General features: G+C 38.6%; 1 long non-coding RNA gene across 1 annotated transcript in view; it reads right to left on the bottom strand.

Annotated features, from left to right (window-relative positions):
* The window catches only part of LOC114671065 (uncharacterized), an 82883-nt gene that overhangs the window by 13384 nt on the left and 56012 nt on the right, over nt 1-13487 (bottom strand). The window contains exon 2 of the long non-coding RNA XR_003720965.2: nt 5873-5928. This is a non-coding gene — a long non-coding RNA (uncharacterized LOC114671065). The remainder of the gene's footprint in view (nt 1-5872; nt 5929-13487) is intronic.

A 13487-nucleotide genomic window follows, 5' to 3' on the forward strand; every position in this document is an offset into this window, starting at 1 on the left:
AGTATCAATGCAGCAAGGAAAAAAGTGGGCAAAGGACATTAACAGTTTTCAGCAGGCATACACATAGTCAACAATCATGTGAAAGAATACTCAACATCACTAATCAGAGAAATGGAAATGAAAACCACAATGAGATAATCGTATACTAGTCAGAATTTTATTTTTTATTATTAAAATATCTAAAACCAGCCAGATGATGGAGAAAGGTAATGCTTATATACTGTTGGTGGGGATGTAAATTAGTATAACCTTTATGGAAAACAGTATGGAGATTTCTCAAAGAACTAAAAATAGCAATCTCGCTACTGGTTATATACCAAAAGGGATATAATTCATTATATAAAAAAGATATCTGCACTCATAATGCTTATCACAGCACTATTCACAATAGCAAAGATATGGAATCAACCCAAGTGTCTATCGGTGGATGATTGGATAAAGAAAATGTCATGTGTGTGTGTGTGTGTGTGTATATATATATACACACACAATGAAATATTACTCAGCCATTTTAAAAAAAGAATAAAGTCATATCTTTTGCGACAATATGGATGGAACTGGAGGCTATTTTTTAAGTGAAACAACTCAGAGACAGACAAATACCACGTATTCTCACCTATAAGTGCAAGCTAGACAATGGTTCCACATGAACATACAGAATATAATAGACATTAGAGACTACAAAGGGTAGGAGGGTGCGAAGGGGGTAAGGGTTGAAGGATTACTTATTGGGTACAATGTTCACTGTTCAGGTGATAGTTACGCTAAAAGCCCAGACTTCTGCTGGGCGCGGTGGCTCATGCCTATAATCCCAGCACTTTGGGAGGCCGAGGTGGGTGGGTCACGAAGTCAGGAGATTGAGACCATCCTGGCTAACACAGTGAAACTCCGTCTCTACAAAAAAATACAAATAATTAGCCGGGCGTGGTGGCATGTGCCTATAATCCCAGCTACTTGGGAGGCTGAGGCAAGAGAATCGCTTGAACCCGGGAGGCGGAGGTTGCAGTGAGCCGAGATGGCACCATTACACTCCAGTCTGGGCAACAGAGTGAGACTCTGTCTTTAAAAAAAAAAAAAAAAAAAAAAGCCCAGACTTCACCATGATGCAATATATGGATGTAAGACATCTGCACTTGTACTCCCTAAATATGTAAAAATTAAAGAAAAGTGAAAACAGTCTCCCTCCCTCCCCAAATAAAACGATTTGACAGTTTTCTATTGATCTTAGAACAGTCAAAATTTTTGACTGTGATCTACAAGGCCAGTAGTAGTATGGTTACAATCTACATTTCCATCATAAACTTCCTCCAGCAAGTCTATGATGCCAAAGTTAGGGCTCTGGCTGGGAGGGAATGAGACTCTGAGACACACGTTTGGGACATTTGAGTTGATGTACTTGAAATTCTTGAAACCCCAGATCATCTTGAACCCTGTGGTCCTGCAGAAGTGGCTCACTTTTCCTTGTTAGAAGCTGTTCTCCTCCCCTGCTGACTTTTGTCCCCTGCCTAACTAGAAGATGACGCAGAAGTCTCTGCCCATGTAACATGTTAAGCTCTCCTCCTGTCCCCAGGTCAATCCTCACCTCCCTCCTAACCTCCAAACTGATAACTAGAATCAACTTAAAACATACTGCAGCTGGGAAAGTACTGGGCCTGCTAAGGGAGGAAAAGAGCTATGTACCAAGAGACAAACACTAGTCACATGATCATTAGGAGTGCATAAATGCTAGAAAAGCAGGGAAAGAACGTTTAAGGTTTTATTGTATGGGAGCACCCTCCTGTGATACCAGATTTTATACCTTGGCAAGAACCCAGGGAGATTATGGCAAACACTGTTTTCTTAGAAAAAGCGATGGTCAACTAAATGAAGTAGAAACCTCAGAAGTACCATGGCAGAATGTGAAGTGGATATCAAAAGGCTTAGATAAATAAGCATATCATAGGGAATGACACTAAATAGGGCTGGAAAACACACCAGCTGACATTTTTCTGCAGGGACATCTTTGTGTTTACCAACGGGATGAGGAATGTGCTAGTGAGAGGGGCACCCATGCCATTGAGAAGCTCACCGGTGGTTCTCTTCTTCACTCCAGGAGATGCTGTTCTATCTCACTGACAGCAGTTGTCATGAGAAAATACCAAACTAGTAGAGGCCAGGTGGTATTACTTAACTGCCAGATGCAAGACAGGATTAATTATCATAATGAGCAACAAGTTTTTGGAATGGCAATCATGGGATCCAGGCTCATGAAGAACTATGGAGATGAATAATAGGATAGGGCATCCTTAGGGGAAAGACAGGTAGACATCCAACATGGGTAGTTCCTGATCTATACAATCAAGGATAAGTGGTCTAAGGACAGAGAGCAGCTGCCCCAATAAAAAGTCGATTTCTGAACCTGACCCAATTTGCATATCTGCAACCCCTTGACTGAATGAGAGTCGAGGTCCTTTACAAGAATGGATTCTATACCCTATAGCAAGTGTATTCAGTAAAGTTTCTTCCAGTTTATCCCTGAAAAGACCTATGGCCATGTAGTTGGGTAATAACTCTACACTGGTAAAAGGAGAACACTTAAAACATTTTGAGGGTTACTGAATTATTAAATATGGGTCTGAGTTGACATTGATACTTATGGACCTAAAGAATTATCCTGGGCTCCCTGTTGGAGTGGAGTATATAGGGAGCAGATAATAAAATGCAACTGTGGCTCAGATTCAGCTCACAATGAATCAGCTATATCCATACACCCACTTGTAGTCATTTCCCTGATACTTAAATGTATAACTGGAATGCACATACTTGAAAATTGGCAGAAGGAACACATTGATCCTTGACCTGTGCAGTAAGCTCTATCACCATGAGGAAGGCCACTTGGAAGCCTATCAAATCACACCTCCACCCTAGCCAAATAGTAAATATAAAATAATATTGAAGAATCAAGGGGAGAGAATGGCAGAGATCAAGGCCATCCTTAAAGACCTAAAAGATGCAGAGATCATGGTCTCCATCATATCTTCATTTAAATCATGAGTCTGAGCCCTACAAAAATCTGATGGATCCTGGAAGATGATTCTGAATTCCTGCAAACCCAACCAAGAAGTAGCTCCAGTTGCTGTCACTTTGGTAGAAGTGGTATCTCAATTGGAGCATATTAACACAAATCCAGGTGCAGAGTATCTAGCCATAGATCTAGTGAACACGATCTATTCTGTCCCATGGGCAAATCTTATAAAGTCTCAATACTTCAATTTACTCATCTGTAAGTTGGGGAGAATATCTACTTCAGGGAGTCATTGTGAATACTAAGTTAATTAATGCATATAAAGTACTTAGTACTGAGCACTGTAGTTAGCACAATGTAAGTATTAGCTGTTATTTTTTTGTCAGGGGAAATGGTCATATTATCTTTTTATAAAAGTAACTTGCATATTATGTACAAGTTACATTATTTATTCTTGTAAGGAAGAGAACGAGGAACAACAAACAGGTAAATAAATACATTAAATTGTTTCCTTGCTTACAGTCTATTCTTTGCGGGTTTGGTGACTTTGTGGGTTTGGTAGCTCATGCTTGTAATCCCAACACTTTGGGAGGCTGACATCGCCAGACCATGTCTCTACAATTTTTTTTTTTTTTAAATCAGCTGGGTATAATGGCACATGCCTGTAGTCCTAGCTACTTGGAAGGCTGAGGCAGGAGGATCGCTTGCACCCAGAAATTTGAGGCTGCAGTGAGCTGTGATTACACCACTGCACTCCAGCCTGAGTGAACAGAGTAAGACCCTGTCTCTTAAAAGAGAAAAAAAGAAAAAGATGAAAGAACATGTAAGCTCTTTGAGGGTGGGGACTATATCCCACCATTTAGAATTGCAGCCAGCATGTCGCAGGCTTTTATAGAATATATGTGATTAGATATTGTCAAGCCCAAATCCTATTGACCCCTGTGGAAATGGCACCAGGTTCAACAGACAGAAGAAGAGACCCAGAGCCAGCAAATGAGTCATAGGATTTTATTGGAGACTTTCATACAGCGGAGAGAGTCCAGTAGTGGCAGGCTGGGCAGAAGAACTGCAACTGCTTTCAGATCATAAAGCATTTTCACTTAGCACTCTTTCCCTAACAACCTTCACCTGGCAACCTTAATTCAACCCAAAAGTCAGGCCTCGAATTGCTGTGTGGCTGGTGTTTCACAGGATGGGCTGGGGCTCAGATGTTCCTCATAGACAAAGAAGGAATCTCTGGGTTGGCCACTCATGGATCCTTTAGATTAGAACACATTCAGGTACCTCTGCCATACAAGGTCATTCTCAGGGTATGCTTAAGTTATTGCTATTAGATGCGTTTACCCTACAGCTATACATGTATGTGGGAGGCAGGGATGTATCTGTTTGTTTCCTGTTGATTGATCTTTTTTACTCTCTTATTGGTATCCTAGGAATAACCTTAGTCTCCAGTGGAAGCAGAAACAAATGCTCAAAGAAATCTCTAGCCTAAGTGTGAGACAGAAAGATTTTGCTGCCTTTTTAAAGATCATAATTTCATGTCCAAAAATTAGACTCGAGGTTGGGGGAAGGGAGTAGAGGCATGCAGAAGAAGCTGGAGAGAGGGAGGTGTGAAGGGAGTGGAATTATAAAGATAGGAAGGGGAAGAAGGAGTTCTCATGGTACGTGAAGACTGGGAACAGATGGGGAAGGGACATAGAGTGCCGATTTCCTCAAGCCTGGATCACCTGTGGACATCCTATCATCCAACAGTCCTGAGAGAGGATGGGGGATTCAGGTGCATGTGGTTGTAGGTGCAAAGGGGGAACCTCGCTCCCTGTTGAAGGTGAAAGTGGACAGAATACAGACAGTGGCAGACACACAGCCCCTGTTACTCAACATGACCACCTCCCATGTCCCAGGATTGTGGAAATATTAGCTTGATAATCATTACAGGAACTCTGTTTTACAAACAAAACACACACACACACACACGGATTAGATCAATTATGTAATTTACAAAAGGCCATAAAGCAGCTAGAATCATGGCTTGGATGAAAACTCAGCTGTTTCAATTCCAAAATTAGATGGTTAACCACCACAATATGCTACTTCTTTGGGTTATTTGTCCTGGTTTTCTGGGTAGTGCTTTCTTTCTCTAGTTGGACAGGAGCTGTTTCTGTGGAAATACGTCGGTGGCTAGCAGTTCAAATCTCAGGGTTCAAAGGGTGAGCTTCTCTTTGATTTGAGTTAATCTTGATCTCCAAGTGCCCTAATCTGGTAGAGGAGGAGTAAGTGTCTCTTGGAGTCAGAACCTATGTTTATTGATTGTTTACTATTTGTTGTGCTGGGTTCTTTATATATTTTATATTATTTCTCACAAGTCTATGAGCTGGATAGTATTATATCATTTTGAAGAGAGGTATGGAAAAATGAGACTTCAGAAGGTGAGCTAGTTGCCTAGCATCCCATAGCAGTAAACGATGGAGCTGAGTATAGTTTGGGCCTGTCTAACCTCAAAATTGTGAAAGTGGCAATAACCATGGCCAGTGGTTCTGATGCTAGGAGGTTAGTTCAGTTGGAAGCACATCTCTGCCAATGGTAGATGGACCCAAACCGTGTTTCATCACCAACCATAGTCTGTAGAATAAACAACAACTCTCTCACATTCACTTACTCCTATATTTCAAACACATATGGCTGCTTTTATGGTTAATGAGATGTAAATTTACCTAATATATTTAATAAATTTAGAGTTGCTTTTTTGTCATTATATGGTAACAGATTCAGAAAGTATATCCATGGGTTGAAAGCAGTGTTGTGAAATGGTTAAGGGCCAGATTCTGGAGACAGAGTATTTTGTGTTTGAATCCTGGCTTTGCTACTTACTGTCTAGCTGTGTGACCTTGAGCAGACTTCAATTTTTCAGGGTTCAGGGTCTTTACCTATAAAAGGAAGATCATAATATCGATTTTATAAGCCGTTGTGAAGATTAAATAAATTGATCTCTGAAAGTTGCTTAGATAGCACTTGGCCCACAGTAAGCACTTTAAGTTTTAATTATTATTATAACTGGTCTTTTACAGGAAATTTAAGAAACTTATTTTAAGAGGGCCTTTGCCTGAAACAGGTAAGAACCTCTGCATTCAAGTCCAATTTTATCCCTCAGGAGCTATGACTTTAGAAAGCTATTTAAATTTTCTGTGTATCAGTTTAATAGTGTGGTTTTAATGATTAAAATGAGATTCTGTATATAAAGCACTAAACATTGTTTAAAAATCGTAAGTGGTCAATACATAATAGGGATGAAAAATGCGATTATCAGTTTAATTATTAACCACGATGGAAAATTTACTTGGACAATGTCACTTTTCAAAAATACCTAATGAAATGTATGACAAGAATGAAAACAACAAAACCACTTTAATTTTTTGACAAGTTTTATGGTCCTGCCTGTGTGCTAAACAATATTACGCGTTAAAAATGATGAGGTCCCTGAAGAAAAGGAGCTTGCCATTTAATTTGGGAAATGAATCACCCACAAACGGCATGTTTTTAAAGCTTTCAGTAACTCGACATAGTGGGAGCTCCATCACTGAGTTGGTATTATTATTATTTTATTATTTATATATATAAAAAAAGCACATAACAGGCTGGGCATGGGGGCTCATGCCTGTCATCCTAGCACGGGAGGCCGAGGCAGGTGGATCACTTGAGGTCAGGAGTTTGAGACAGTCTGGCCAACATGGCAAAACCCTGTCTATACTGAAAATACAAAAATTATCTGGGCATAGTGGTGGGTGCCTGTAATCCCCGCTACTCAGGAGGCTGAGGCAGGAGAATTGCTTCAACTCGGAGGTGGAGGTTGCAGTGAGCCGTGATGGCACCACCACACTCCAGCCTGGGTGACAGAGCGAGACTGTGTTTCACCAAAAAAAAAAAAAAAAAAAAAAAAAAAAAAAAAAAAAAAAAAAAAAGCAAAAATAAAGAAGACCTCGGCGGTATAATACCAACAGTTAGAATATAAAGCTGTGTATAATAAGGGGCTAATTAGGAGGTAGAGACAAGTTTTAAATGAGTGCAATCTGAGTTTAAACCACAGTTGATTCTTGTTATTTTCAGTAGTTCTGTTCTACAAAGTTGTCAGAATCAATGAATAAGGGAATACTGAAGCTAATTGCTTCAGCAATTAAGCATTGCTCCTAGGGGAAATGCAGGGTTAGGTTCCTGTGATCCTCTGATTACAACATTTTTTGTCAACTGATCAATTAATAACCTTGTTCTATGTGTGTTTCTGTTTAAAAACACCATATTTGATATACATTGTAGATTCGTTAACATTGCACTCACAAGCCAGCAGCAGCACAACTGATGTCTGGAGTTTATCGAACACATTTTCTCTGTAAGGCACATTATAGCCTCCTTGTGCTCAGGATCATTACATAGCACTTCTGCACTGTGCTCTGGGCTTCCTTTAAACAACAAAATCACCAACAAAAGGACAAACATGCGAAAAACATGCCATTACATAGATCTCAAAAAGGGTACTTGTTTATAATATGAGAGCTAAAACAAGAAGGCAATGTTGCCTTGTTTGACTTCAGCTGGGAATGTGCCATTGTGCACATTTCTGTGAATAACCTCAGAAGCATAGTGAGTATTGATTTTGGGGTTACAAATGAATGTTAGCTGCTAGGTGAATTCGCACATACTGAATCTGTGAATGATAAGGATCAACTGCAAAGTGTAAACCTGGAGGGCTTCATAGAAGACATGTGTTTTGAGTGAGGCCTTGAAGGATGAGTAAATGAAGATGGGAATGATGAATGGGGAGAGATGTCAGCCCCTCGTGGGTTATAGTCTCATCACACTCATACTTTCCTGATCACAGATCCTTTCTCCCTCTAGTATACTATCTTTGAAGCTGAATCCTTGAGCTTTACAATTTACTGCTTATTGAAGAAGGAGCTTAATAAACATAGGGAAACATCTAATTTATAGAATAAATTATCATTAGCCCTCTCTTCATATCTAAGGCAAACCTGTTTTGCCTGTGAATAATAAAAGTCTGAAAATTGTATGTTGGAGAGAGATATCAATTAAAAAAATCAGAGTTCGACATGCAACTAAATCTACAAATCAGGACAGATAATTGATAATATTTTGTTGTCAAACACCTACATTAGGGAGTCTAGAGTTAGAAGACTGGAGGACAAGCAAGGAGAGCCTTTTAATGTTCCCTACCTGCAATATCAGCTTACGATGTTTTTGATTATTAAGTGGAAAAAAATGATTTCCCCTTAATCCATAATTTAGACATTACTTCTCAAAAGTGATAAAAATAGTATGTAGGTATTAGTCAAAGATTTGTTTCTTCAAGATTTGGCTGAAAACCAAACTAAAACTTCCATGTGCTCCAATAAACCCAGTGTTTTTCATAGGTTGCTATTTCTAATCCTTGTTGCCATGGTTATGGACTTTACATCAGCAAAAAGGGGATGAGGTACTGAGTGATTTATACCCACTGTTTGATATTTTAAGTGCTTCACCACTGCTCTTTTCCTTTTCTGTAGAAAGTATATTATAAGGATATTTTTCTGGTAGGGCTTTCAGACCTTCAGATAAAGGAGCTCTTGAAACACAACCCACAAGGAATAAAGCCATAGCCAGTTCTTCCCTGATACATTTTAGGGGATGGAAGTGGCAGCAGTCATAAGAAAGCAAATCGAGAAGTAATGGCAGTTGGCTGTTCTACTGAAAATGGTTTAATGGAAATGAGAGGTTGATGAAGCATTTACAGTATAACCTGCAATACAAGGTTGGCGTAGAAAACATTTTAAAATTATAATTAAAATTAAACAGCTCAAGAATGACCTGTATTTTCTCCCTGTAGCATAATCCTTCCTTTGATAAATCTAAGAACCCCTGGATGTTCACTCAGTTGGAAAAATCAATGGTTTAGTTCCAATCACTTTGCAGAGAGGAAACTGGTGATTTGGATGGTTCCACTCCTGGGCCTGTGTTCTGTGGCTATTATTACTGTTGCTTCACATTAATGGGAATAATTCATTAATTGAAAGTCAGCTCTAAAAGGATCAATTACACACATAGCTCCTGCCCATTTTCTGTTACTCCTGGGCTAAGTTCTCCTGCTTCCTCATGGTCCGGAAGGCAGAAATCCCTTTCACCCATAATTGGCAGGTTTTGTAGGTTGAAACCTATGGTTCCAGACAATGGAAATTTGCTCAAGAATTCAGGACTTTTAGTTATCCAACTAGTAGCAAGTATTGTCACTTTAAAGTGTAGTTTATTCCAATTCAACTCTTTCAGTTATTTTAAAATATACAGTAAATTATTGTTAACTATAGTTGCCCTATTAAGCCGCCAAACACTAGACCTTACTTCTCCTAACTAAAAGAAGATAAATGCTTGAAGTAGTGGATACCCCAATTATCATTTGATCATTACACATTATATCTTTTTATCTAAATATCATATGTACCCTATAAATATGTATAACTATTATGTATCCATAATAATAAAAATTAAAAAAATTAAAAAAATGTAGTTTATACAAAGCTTATTAATAGTGGGGGCTCATATAAACCCATATGATTGATTTCAACTTTATAAAACACATTGTTTTTCAAATCACTAAAAAGTATTACATGAATTCACTCTGTTAATCTGTGTTTAAGTGTTACGAGAAACTGGCCACAAGGTCAGTACTTAACAGAAGTTAACCTCTTTTTCTTTCAAGCTGGTATTGAGGGTGGGAGCCATTATTACAACTCCAGAATGTTTATGCAAAGGAAGAATGATTCAGACTGGCTGTAGTCATTGTGCTAAGATTTATTCATCTTAATGAATAAATCCTTTCCTACTTTTGTTTTTCCAGTTCCTCAACTTTCACTTTTTCCCATGTGTTTCCCATTTCAAATGGAGAAAATGCTAGTACATTTTAACAAAATTCTTTTCAGTTGTCAAAGCTTAGTATATTAAGGAATTTATTCTATTTTTTAAAAGTCTGTATTCTTATAGCACTGGGTTCATAGTACTGATCAAGCATTTAAATAAGAACTTGAAAATTTCGTAATTCCAGCATGCTGGTGAATAAACATGCAATGGAAGGTAAAATGAAAAGCCTCAATTTAAAAAAGTGAGCTTCTGTTGCTGTGATTCAAATGTTTGCTTTAAAAGCACTTAAGTTCCTGCAGAATCTCTTGCTTTTTCTGTTTAACAAATCCTGCTTGCTCCTCCTCCATGAAAGGTTGATGTTACCACAAGAGTTCAGATAAAATGGTGTGGTACAAGTTAGTACAGCCCTCATGGCTCTAAGTTCTTTTTGTGGTGGTAAGTGGGTGGAATATGTATCCAGTTTTTTAGCACAAAGAATTTTAAATGCTCTTAATATTTGAGTGTAAGAATTAAGGTAGTCACACACACTTCCCCATTCTCCTGAACATCCTCCTTTCTGGCTTTAAGGCTCTTGGATAGGTGCCAAAAATGGAAGGCTGAGTGGAGACTATTTTATCTCCTTTATTCAGCTTATGTTCTATTACAACTGCATTATAATTCAATTAATGTAAAATAAGACAAATAATTATAGCCTTGTTATAATATTTTCATCTTGTAGAGTGATAGCATAATAGGCAACACTTTTTAAATATAGTGCCTAGTCTAGTATCTATGTTATATCATATAATCATCATAGTAAGTGTAAAAGCAGTTTTTTAAAAAAATCCTCATTTAATAGATGAAGAAACTGAGTCTCCCACTGCTAAAGCAACTTTTCCAAAGACACAGAACTAATTATAAGGGAAACTTGAGATTGAGATCTGTTTACTTGAACCCACAGCATACCTGTAAACGGGGGAAACTGCTATAGGTGAAGTGTAGAAGTATTGAGGTCCTTATTGTAATAAAACAGAAAATCCTTTGGGAAGAGCTCCAACATTAATCTGCTCCATTTCACATTTTTATTCTGGATAAAGAGTGTTTGGTCTCCAAGGATCAATTGAATCAAGTAATGTTCTTAATTCTGAAATGTAACCTTATGTTCTCTTATGCTACAATTTTTCCAACCCAGGCTTCTATTAATTCCAGACCTATGAATCCACTAGTTGATAAACCCACTAAAACTCAATAGAAGTAGGATGCAGAATACAGTGGTTGAGGGACTGTGCACTTACTAACTGTATGACTGAGCAACTTAACTCCCTGGGACTCTGTTTCCTCATCAGTAAACTGGGGAATGTATAGAATCTATCTCACAGACTTGATATGATCTATCAATCAGCTTATTTATCTATCTATCTTACGTACCATCTATATGTCCACTGCACCTAGAACAGTGCCAGGAACAGAGCCATTGCTGTATATTGTCATCAATTAAATGTCCTTGTGACTTTTTCCTCAATGGTAGACCTTTTCATATGTTCCTTATGCGAACTGCAACAGCATGCAATTTGCCCAGTAGTCCAAGCTAGGGGACTGGGCATCAGCTTTTCTTCCTTTTCCTCCTTCATCCCTATGTCCACTTGATTACCAAGTCCCGTTGATGTTAGTTTTAAGTATTTCTTGAAGCGGCTACTTCTCTACATCTCCACTGTCACCCCACTAGTTGTAGATACAATCTCTTTATCTTGATTACTTAAACAGCCTTCTTGATGGTCTCTTCCCTTCAGTTTTCCCCCACTCCCAGTTGCATCCATCCTCCTCACTGTAGTCAGGGTGGTTGAAAAATGTGTCACACTGTGTTCCTCCTTAGCTTTTATAGTTTCCTGTTATTAAGGTAAATTCTAAAACTTTAATAAAGTCCTACTGATGGATAGACTAGTTTGCCAGAGTTGTCTCTTATCAACTCTTTACTCTCGGAGCTCTAGTCATAAGGATCTTCTTTTTTTTCTTGCAGGCTTCACACTCCTGTTGACTGTAGCATCTTCTCATTTGCTGTCCCTGTGCCAGAATATTGTCCCTTCTCTTCCCATAGTTAATTCTTATGAATCCTTCAACACTCAGCTCAAATATCACTTTCTTGACCCCATGGCTAAGTCAGATCTGTTATATATTCAAATCACTCTACTTTTCTTTCATAGCACTCATTTAAAATGTAATTGAATAATTAGTTGTGTGTTAAAATGCAGGCTCCATAAAAGCTGTCCTGTCACTACTGTATACGTACCACCTAGCAGAGAGTGCCTTGCACATAGTTGGCATTCAATATTTACTGCATGACTTTCTCCATTTAGGAACATAGTAATAGCTGAATAATTGGAAATACTGCTAGTATTATTCTAAAAATGCCCATACCTTTGCAAACATTCACACAACTATTTGAAAAAGAAAAATGGGCCTGTAACGATGTAACTGTTTTCAAGTAATATTATATTCTAGACACCTGATAACTGAGAACTTTTGCCTTGTTTCTGAAGATTCATCAGTACTATTTAAAATATGATTGATCTTTTGTGGCCAGGGGTTTCAAAATATAATTTATTTCGTACAGCAAATAACTTGGTCTTTTCCCTGTTGACTGAATCCAAATACCTACAGTAGTTGGGCTGCAAATATCAGAATTCCCAATATCCATTTCTATTTTAACCTGAAGATGATTAACGAAGCGTTAAGGTGTTAAGCCATGTGGTAGATGCTGTAGGGGATACAGTGATGTATGAGGCAAGGAACCTACTCTGAAAGCAGCTTACAAGCTAGTATAGGAGATAGAGAACCATTTGAACACCCAAAATGCAGTAGACTTGTGATGGGGCCAGGATCCAGTGAGAAACATCCCAATCTCACACCTCTCCCATATCCAGATTGTTGGGAAGACTGAATGCTTAGAAAAGTCACGAACCTCAAGCTTGTCCATTTCTCAACCATTTCTCAACCCTAATTGCTCATTAGAATCACTGGGGGAGCTTTAAAAAATGGATACTTAGGCCCTGCCTCAGATCAATTAAATTGCCAAGAGAGGTGTATTCTCTCCTGTGTGTGGTAGCAAGCACTTACCTAACTTGGGGAAGGACCCAATTCACTTAGCTAGCTAGTGCCAAGGATACACTTAATAATTGAGTGGATACAGTGCCTTAGTTCTTCACTGTCTTCCTTATTTTCTCAAGAAGGCATGTGTTGGAGGGGTGAGAGCATGTCAGGGGGGTGAGAGCAGTGTTGTAGGGCTGAGAGAGAGCTGCCTGGTTGGGCACATTTTAAGTGCAAGGCATTATTGTAGGTATCTATAGATTGTCACACAAAACATTTAGTAAGGATCATGTATCATCAATCTTTTAAAGAAATCTGGTAAATTCATAATTTTTATTATGAACCAAAACACACTCGAAAATAAAAACTGGCCTGGCACAGTGGCTCATGCCTGTCATCACAGCACTTTGGGAGACTGAGGCTGAGGGATCACCTGAGGTCGGGAGTTTGAGACCAGCCAGACCAACACGAAGAAACCCTGTCTCTACTAAAAATGCAACAGATGAGCCAGGCGTGGTGGTGC

The sequence above is a fragment of the Macaca mulatta genome, chromosome 11, assembly GCF_049350105.2.
Source record: "Macaca mulatta isolate MMU2019108-1 chromosome 11, T2T-MMU8v2.0, whole genome shotgun sequence".
NCBI classification, from domain to species: Eukaryota; Metazoa; Chordata; class Mammalia; order Primates; family Cercopithecidae; genus Macaca; species Macaca mulatta.